Below are 9,453 nucleotides of genomic sequence, written 5' to 3'. Positions count from 1 at the left end.
TCCTATAGTATTCCTACTGGCAGCAGTACACTAACTGGAATGCAGTGTGCTTAAAATATAAAGAAGAAGTCTTCATCTTGTGCACCTTCATAACACAATTTACAAGAACTCCTGTGTAAAATGAAGCAGAAGTATGCCACCTAATAGATATATGAAATACGTTTCTTATTAAATTTAGATTTTTGTTTATAAGAAAACATTGCCTACATTTTTCATTTTTCTTTCCAAGTAAAATTAGCTTTCGGCAATTGAAGCTAAAGCTAGCTCAAACTCTGTTACTGTAAGATTAGTCCTTAATCCTACACGTATTTTAAAGGCAGGAAAATAGATTTCTTTTCCTCCAATTTTAATCCAGCGAATTATAAGCTATTTTATTAGTCTGATTTACCCTTTGTGTGTTTTATTGAGAAACTTGACTGAGCTAACAACACATGGTGGGGGATCAAAGTACGCTAATGAAGACATGCTATCCCAGTACAGATATCTGTATCAGGATATGAAGTGAAAAAAGTGGATCAGGGAACACCCTAGTTTTGGTAAAGTTTGGAATCACTATTTAGAAAATACTTAAATTACTTGGAATATTTACTTACAATATCTGTAAAGCTTGATTTAAAACCAGTCATTAAAAATAAATGAGTATGTTCATAACTGACAAAGTTTTGGAGAATTGACTGATACTTTTTTTACATGACACACTTCAGTTGGTCTCACAATTGCTTTAATATAGCGGGTCTTTTCCTGGGGTGGCAGTAAATGAAAGATGAACATGGAAAAACTCTTAGGATGTTTTTCCATGTCCTAAAGATGAGTAGGTATAACCACAAGGGGGTGCCTATTCCTTTTTCCTTTGTTGTACTATTGTACAGAAGAAGAACTAGTCTTCCACTTTGTTGTAGAAGAGAACAGAGGTGATGATGAGGTGCAGAGCGGTAAGCTATCATTACTTTTCTCATGTATGAAAATATAATGTTTTAGTACAGTGGAGATCTGGCTTTACGTGGACGAAGTTAAATAAATTGAAAGCGTGGAATACTTCAACAGTGCGTCCTGCTGTTTTGGGTTGGAGCGGCTAACCGCCGCTGCTAACTCCTTCTCCAACCTCTCACAGCACCGTCACTACAGGGAGACGGATTAGAAACCAACCTAAGCCTGGCTAATTACTCTCCTCGGGTGCTTTTGGAGAACTCACCACCTGAGCACCAAACAGATGTCTGCAGCATGCCAGAATCCAGAAGGAAGTTGAATAACTATTCACAGATGGTTGTGGCCCCCTGCCCTGCAGATACTGGAGAGTATCTGAGCTGTTTTACATCTGTGAAACCTGATTTTTTCTTTCACCAAATAATTTGAGTTAATTTAGAGATTGCTTTATGATTTTCAGCTGTTTAATATTCTCAGCTAGAAATAGTCTGTCTCACCGCAACACAGGGCTCTGGTTATGGAACCTGTCTCCTTGAGAGGGGTTGGACACTCTTACACTCTGGAGTTGCCCCTGGTGAGAGGCATCAGGCAGGAGTGGGCATACTTGATTGCCCCCGATCTTGGTGCCTGTACGTTGGGGTTCACCCAGGTGAACGAGAGGGCAGCCTCCCTCCACCTATAAGTGGGGGGATGGGTTCTGACTGTTGCTTGTGCTTACGCTCCAAGCAGCAGTTTAAATTACCCACTCTTTTAAGAGTCCTTGGAGGGGGTACTGGAGAGTGCCTCTTCTGGGAACAGCCTTGTTCTGCTGGGGGACTTCAACACTCACATGGGCAATGACAGTGAGACCTGGAGTGGTATGGTTGGGAGAAATGGCCCCTATGATCTGAACCTGAGTGGTGTTCTGTTAATGGACTTCAGTGCTCTTCATAGATTGTCCATAACGAACACCATATTTAGGCATAGGGGTGTCCATATGTGCACTTGGCACCAGGACACCCTAGGCCAGGGGTGGACAACTCCAGGCCTCGAGGGCCGGACTCCTACAACTTTTAGATGTGTCTCAACTTCAACACACCTGAGTTAAATAATGAGGTCGATAGCAGGGCTCTGGAGAACCTGACTGGACTTAGGAGGTGATTCAGCTGTTGGATTCAAGTGTGTTGGATAAGGGAGACATCCAAGAGTTGCAGGACACCAGCCCTCCAGGACCAGGATTGCCCACCCCTGCCCTAGGCTGTAGTTTGATAATAAACTTTGTTGTTGTCACATCGGATTTGGGACTGCATGTCTTGACACTTGGGCAAAGAGAGGTGCACAGCTGTCCACTGACCACTATCTGGTGGTGAGTTGGCTCCGGTGGTGGTGAAAGCTGCCGGTCAGACCTGATAGGCCCAAGTGTATTGTGAGGATCTGCTGTTGCTGAAATGGCAGTCTCTCATGAGGCAGAGCTTTAATTCTCACCTCTGGGAGAACTTTGAATACATTCAGGGGAATAAAGGGGACATCGAAGCCCCTTTCGCACTGCAAGGCCGGCACGGAACGGATCGGCACGCTTCGGTCCGGTTCCACCCGAACTGCAGCCCTGTTGTGTTTGCATATAACTGAGGGCGGCATCGAAGCTGTACCTGACGTCATTATTTTTTTAAACTAAACAATGGTTTCGATGTAGCGGCCGAAGCCTTCTCCTCAGAGATGCGGCAGACAACTTTCTCATTCCTCTTTGACCGATCTAACTCATTCTGTACTCGTTCATCAGGGAGTAAGCGGAGGAAAAAAAATACCTCATCATGTGACCATTATATTGAGAGGAATTCATCACAAATTTAAAAAAAAATAAATAAAAATAATAATAATAATAATAATAATAATAAAAATATTAAAAAGAGCACTCTTTACAAAATACAGTAAGAACAGTTTAGTGAGAGCCAGCAGGACCCGATCAACGGCTGACTCTAAACCAATCAGCTGCTGAATTCAAAGCAGCCCTGCTTGGCTGCCCTGATTGGAATCACAGCTCTTGTGGTTCCAAGGAGCCGAGTGGAACCAGGTTGGAAGTTCTAATGCAAACATGGTCAGCCCTACTTTGAACCCGTACCATGCCATTCCGTTCCATGCCGGATCCTGCAGTGTGAAAAGGGCTTGAGTGGACCATGTTCCATGCCTCCATTGTCGAGGAGGCTTATTGGAGCTGTGGCCACAAGGTTGTTGGTGCCTGTCGCAGTGGCAACCCTTGGACCCGATGGTGGACACCTTTTTGGCCTGTGGACCCGAGAAGCAGCTAATAGGTGGTACCGGCAGTCCAAGTGGCATGAGTTTTCTGGACACTGCAATCCCACCAACATGCCTTCCATTGAGGAAGTGGAGACTGGGGATTCTGGGTCAGGCTTTCCAATCTCTGGTGATGAGGTCGCCGAGGTAGTTAAAGAGCTCCTTGGTGGCAAAGCCACAAGGGTGGATGAGGTTCGCCCGGAGTTCCTAAAGCTCTGGATGTTGTAGGGTTGTGTTGGTTGACGCGTTTCTGCAATATTTCATGGAAATCGGGGGCAGTTCCCCTGGACTGGCAGACCAGGGTGGTGGTCTCCCTATTCAAAAAAGGGGACTACATTTCCAATTACCAATGGATCACACTCTTAAGCTTCCCTGGCAACGTTTATTCAGGAGTCCTGGCGAGGAGGGTCCAGTGCCCTGCGATCTACTGGGGTCTGTCCAGAGTGACCCCGCCTCTCACTCGTTGACCACTAGAGATAGGCACCAGTACCCTTGGTGACCCCACTAAGGATAAACTTTTAAGAAAATGGATAGATGGAAATCCTTCCTAAGTACTGCCATTGGAAACAGTGTCAGTTAGTAGTTGTGAACTATTACTGCAACAATAAATAGATAAGGTGTATTCAGACTAAAGTCATAATGTTACACTGCAGAATAAATACAGTAAGTATTAATCAGTATTACGGTAGCAGCCGTGATCAGTTATGTTTTAGTAGGGCTGGTGTAACTAGTCAGTGAAATCATATGGCGATATGTGTGCATCATGTATATCGCTACAGTTCAGTCCCAGCCTTTGGCTGACTTCATCTGCTTTTTCAACTGTGGTGATTGATAAAGCTTTTGCTTTAGTGACAAATCAGTTGGGATAAAACTGATAAAATCATCTATAGAAAAGATAAAACTGAAAAGACTTTAAGTCAGATGTTGAGAAACAGAGGGATGCTTTAGGCTTTGTTGGTTTTACACAGAAGCACAGCATGTTGCATGAGAATCAAAGGCTAATCATGAGTAGACAAAACAAAGTGTACAAGTTCTGCACAAACATCATCCTTCTGCTGAAATTTCCTCTGAATAAATGTTGGAAGAATTTAGAACAGAATCTGGGCCCATGTGTTATCCATTAGTTCTTTGCCTGTTTGTGTTAATTGAGCAGACTTCAAACATCTCATTGTGTCAGTTTTACTACTTCTTTTAACTCAACTAATTGAACAGTGAAAATAATTTTAGTATCTCAACGGATAACACTTAAACCAAACAAACTTATAAAATATTGGGAAACAAGTATTTGATGTATCACTGATTTTTCAAGTTATAACAAAGAATAGAGAGGTTTGTAATTTTTATTGTGGGTACACTTCAACTATGAGAGACATAATGTAAAAATTAATCCAGAAAACCACATTATACAATTTTTAAAACCTTAACTTGCATTTTATTGCATGAAATACGTATTTCATCACCTAGAAGCCGACAAGAAGTCCGGCTCTTAAAGTTAGTTAGATGTTAGTTAATCTAGTTACTCTTTACTGAATAATCTTTTTTTTGCAAGTAAACTCTGTAAATTGGAACTTAAGGGTGTTATATTTTGCTAGGGTGCAAATTGTGACATTTTTATGTGAATTTGTTTAATTCTACAATATTTGGCCTAAAGCAATCTTTGTGCTGCCCTCTGCTACTGCAGTTGAGTTTTCCTACTATAGTTGGCTGATGTCTATGTTGCATTGTGAGCACTGATTGATATGGATTTTCAGCTCTGCACGTGCATGATATATTTACAATGTGGACACAGAGTAGATTGTGTCTCCTCTCTGTAACTACATTGCACATATGTGCAGAGCTGAAAATCCATATCGATCAATGTTCCTCATTGTCTCCTTTCTGTTCTGGCTGCAGGTGAGGATTACTGAAGGATGACTGAGACCTTTTCTAGTGCTTTGGAATGGGGTTAGGGCTCAAGGCAGCACTCACTGCCTGCAGACAGTTGCTGCAGTGATTGGTGCTTTCACAATGGTGTTGCCAAAGTTCTGAATAGCAGAAGAAAGATTTGTCATGGGTATTTTTGGAAAACAGTCACTAGAGGAGTCTGAAAAGTTGCTAAATATGACTGCATTGGTCATTTCTCAATATGCATACATGTCCATGATTGTGTATTTGTGAAACAAATACACAATGGTGGCCCAAGTACTGTTTAAATAGGCAAAGCCTCCATGTGTTATTCCTCCACCCATTTTGTCAATGAAGCACCAGTGCATCTTTCTGTGGATTTGACCCATCAACATATCCCACAATGCATTGCACCACCAGCAGCGGTAAAGAGAGAGTGAGTAGGAAATGCAGCGCTTTTTTACACTATTAATTTGTCACACAAAAAGTAGTTTTAAGATGTCTTTAGGCAATAAAGTAGACTTCATAGCTTCATCTATCCACTCAGTTCATCCAGGATGTTCGTACTTTAAAATGTGCTTTGGAGTTTTTGGAGCGGCGGAGCTCCTCTGACAGGGTGAGGCAGCCACAGACTCATGCTGCAAGCACCAGAATACAAGATAGAACATTTTTCTCAGAAAATTTAGATATTTTTAATTAAATATTTTGTTACATTTATTTGCTATTTAGCAATTTTTGAGCAAGTAAATTTATACTAATGAAAATATTTTAAAACAGCTCCCCTTCATAAACAGAGAACTTTCACTTTTCCTTGAATATAAAAAATACACAGTTCCATAAGATTGGCTTTTCATGTGTGAGTGTGAGCTGTATTGTTTTTTATTGCTTTATGCAGGGAGGTCTGCAGAGCAGGATAAGAGTTTTCCAAAAGCTCCCAGAGATTCTCTTCAACTTCATGTCCTGACATTCTCTTCCTCATCTTCTTTTTAAAAAAATAATAACTCATTTAAATCATTTAAAATGAATTTCCAGATTGTGCCAATTCTTTTTAGATATTTGTCTGTTTTGATTGACACTGTTGGTTGTTTATAGTTAGTTTTGATATAATGGTATACGTAGTTTTCAATGTTTTGTTTTGTACCTCACAAGATGCCGTAGCCAATAAGGGCAGGCCTTATAAAAGTTGGCAAACTTTTGAATATAATAAAAATTAAAAAAATTTATTTTACAACTTTTATTTGATTTTAGGTTTTAATTTTATGTGATTCTTTTTCAATGAGAAGCTCTTCTCTCTTACCGCAAAAAAAGACAGATATGAATCACTTGAAATATTTTTCAGTTTTTTATACATGATTATTGTTGGATTCTCAAATTGCTTCAGTCACTTTAATTCTCTTACCTCTGCTCTATTTGATCATGCTCAGTTTGTTCCACTGCCTCAGGCCTGGCTAGGGCTTTTGTGTTTTCCAGTGCATTTATGGACGCCTGCATTACATACACAACTGACAGACTGTAGGCTTCTCATATGGTGCTCATACTCTACATCTAAGCTACCTTTCTGAATAGTTTTTTCCATCCCTGAATGCATGCTGCCATTTTCTACTGTCACTACCTGCTGGTCCAGGAGGAGTGAATGCTGCAAGTTAATGACTCAATGCAATCTGCTAGGTTTCCTTAGAAATACACTTTTTAAACTACTTTGAATAATTAACTGAGCTATACTGTTTGATAACTAATATCAAATCTTGCTGCACTGAATATAAAAAAATAGAGAAAATAGAAAGCTAAAAGTGGAAGACAGGAAAATAATGCTGAGAAGGTTGAGTTCAGTTTTCATGTGGTCCAGATGAAAATATAGTACTTAAACCACCTTATCTTGAAGTTTCACAAATCACAATCTTGGTTTTAAATCTATTCCAGGTTTGAAAAGTCTAGATGTTGCAGTTTTTTAACTAGAGTAGATGAAAGACACTGAAGCTGGTAAAAATAGATTTTCCCCAATTGGAAGCTGCAGTCATAAACCAACTTCAGCTTTGTGTCTCTTAACATAACATCCTCATCTGGGACATCTGTGGACCGTAAGAAATGGTGCAAATCGTCCTCTGTGTCTCTTGTTTAGGCTCCACCACCAGTACCGGCTTTTCAGAACGTGCATAAAGAGCCCTTTCACCCAAAAAAAGAATGCAACATTTTCAAAATGTTTCTCAGGATCTCAAGGAAGTAAGTCAGGATTGCTTTTTCCCCCCCTTATCCCTTTACGGGCTTTGTACTTTTTTGTTATTCTAAAAATACACTTTTGCAAAAAAACATGTCTGTTTCTATGCTGTAGATATCTGATGTCCCTGATGATAGTGATAAAATAAAATTAGTTTGTTAATCAGTGTTTAGCAGTTGTTGTAAAATAATTGTGTAGCAACAACTCTGACCAAATGCAGGTTGGTAATAACTTAAATATGAAATAATGGTCTTAACTTTTTCTACCTATTATTATTTGTCAGTTCAGACAATAAAAATAATGAGACAAAGGGGGCAAACATTAGGCTATCATGATTTTACTGGTAACAATCTGAAAAAGTAATACGAGGTGATAAATTACTATTTTAAACATGAATAAGATTTTTATAATCAATAATAAAAACTTGAGACAATTAATTTGAAGGTGCTGTACTTAGAATTGACACTTCTTAGTTACTTATGTATACTTAATATCTGACAAATTAACTTTTTTTTCTTATTTGGCTGTCCTTTATGAATCTAAAAATAATCAGGTTCCAAAGAAAAGCTGGACTATTAATTCTCAAACATACAAAAAAACAATCAAATATGACTATAACATGAGGTACAAATCAAAGGTTGATTTTACATAATAAAAGTCAGTCTACTTCTAACGTCAGCATGTGGAAAACTCAGTCCTTCCTGTTGAACTAGCATCAATAGTAGTGTAGGGCTGATCTGGGGATTTTTTTTTTTTTTTTTTTTTTTAATAGAATGTGAACCAAGTGAAGCTTAAACCGTGTCACCTGAGGAATTCTGGGAAGAACATATTTCCAGACAAAGAAGGACTTTTTTTTCTGCAAATGACCTTTTTGACTCTGTGTACTCCAGTTAATTATCAATCAATTACAGAATAAGTTGAATTATTTAGATAATCACTCATTTTTTCCCAAAACGTTATTCAAGTAAATGTAGCTGAGTAAATGCAACTAGTTGCAATCTATCTTCAATGAGTTGAGGTAGTTAGAGGGGAGCAGGTAACAATTAGGAGGAAGGAAGAAGGAGTGAACATATGAATAAAAATCTTCAGAGGAAACTACTCATAGCTCATGTCTGCTGAGTGGGAAATGAGAAAGAGATTACGTTCACACGTCCCTCTGACCCACGCTCTCCTCTATGAGCTCACAACTTGTCAGTGGAGCAGAAGATGCTTGTTCCTCTGAATACTTGTACACACAGGCAGCTCTGATGACATCACAGCAGCCTGTCAGCTGGAGGAAGCAGCAGCAGCATCAGGAGCAGGACCAGGTTCCACCTCTCCATCCAGCTATGCAGGTGCGCTCTGTTTAAGGTGCCATGATTTCCACTGGAGGAACCCCCTCCAGTGGAAATCTGTCACGTCACCCACACATTTCAGTCCTCTAGGGTGTTTGGTCCTTCAAGAAGATGAAAACAATAACCCAGGAGTTATATATGCAGAGATTCTTGAAAAATCATCCGGATCCTAACCAGCCCCCTCACCACATCTGTGATCACCATCACCTCCACCGAAAAATCAGTCTGCAGATGAGCGATTAAACTTTCCCTCCTATCGTGGGGAACGGCTCACTGCGTGGGCGCACAGCTAAACATAGATTTTTTTTCTCGAGGATTCGCTTGAGGATCTTTCTCGTCATTTTAGTGTGAAGCATTAGTGAGCAGATGAGAGAGGCGCAGAAACAGACAGCTGTGAGGCGCACAGCAGAGCAGCGGCCGGAGCTTTCATGAACGCCAGCGCAGGTGAATCGGAAGCATAAGGCCGTTAATGATGCTGTCACATTCCATCAGCGGAGCTCCGTGTGAGCAATGCGAGTCAGGGGGCGCCGAGACAGGCTGGAGAACCGCACCGCACCGCATGTGCCTGAGAAGAGAGCTTCCAGCTTACCTCCGCAGCTCCTCACACACCGCCGCCTGAACGAGAGAACACCGGCTGCTAAATCCAAAAGCTCTTCTGATTCCGGAGACCAGGAGGCGAGAACAGCCACTGTCGGTTCGTGTGCGTGCGTGTGTGTCAGAGTGAGCGGGGACGTGCGGGCAGAGGAGGCGCAAGCCTGCGGTCCGTCATCTGCGGCAGCACATCAAGCGCACACAGCCAGAACTGCACCGGAAGACAGAAGGATG

General features: G+C 40.9%; 1 protein-coding gene across 4 annotated transcripts in view; it reads right to left on the bottom strand.

Annotated features, from left to right (window-relative positions):
* The window catches only part of LOC103129983 (disks large-associated protein 1-like), a 138,039-nt gene extending 128,592 nt beyond the window's left edge, over positions 1-9,447 (bottom strand). For all 4 annotated transcript variants that reach the window (XR_001660154.1, XM_007541256.2, XM_016665581.1 and 1 more), the window contains exon 1: positions 9,218-9,447. The gene's annotated coding sequence lies outside the window, so the exon portion shown is untranslated. The remainder of the gene's footprint in view (positions 1-9,217) is intronic.
* Positions 9,448-9,453: the final 6 nt, after the last annotated feature.

The sequence above is a fragment of the Poecilia formosa genome, unplaced genomic scaffold (genome assembly GCF_000485575.1).
Source record: "Poecilia formosa unplaced genomic scaffold, Poecilia_formosa-5.1.2 Scaffold595, whole genome shotgun sequence".
In the NCBI taxonomy this organism is placed as follows: domain Eukaryota; kingdom Metazoa; phylum Chordata; class Actinopteri; order Cyprinodontiformes; family Poeciliidae; genus Poecilia; species Poecilia formosa.
Note: the sequence above shows the minus strand (reverse complement) of the source record. Positions and strands in the feature narration are given on the sequence as shown.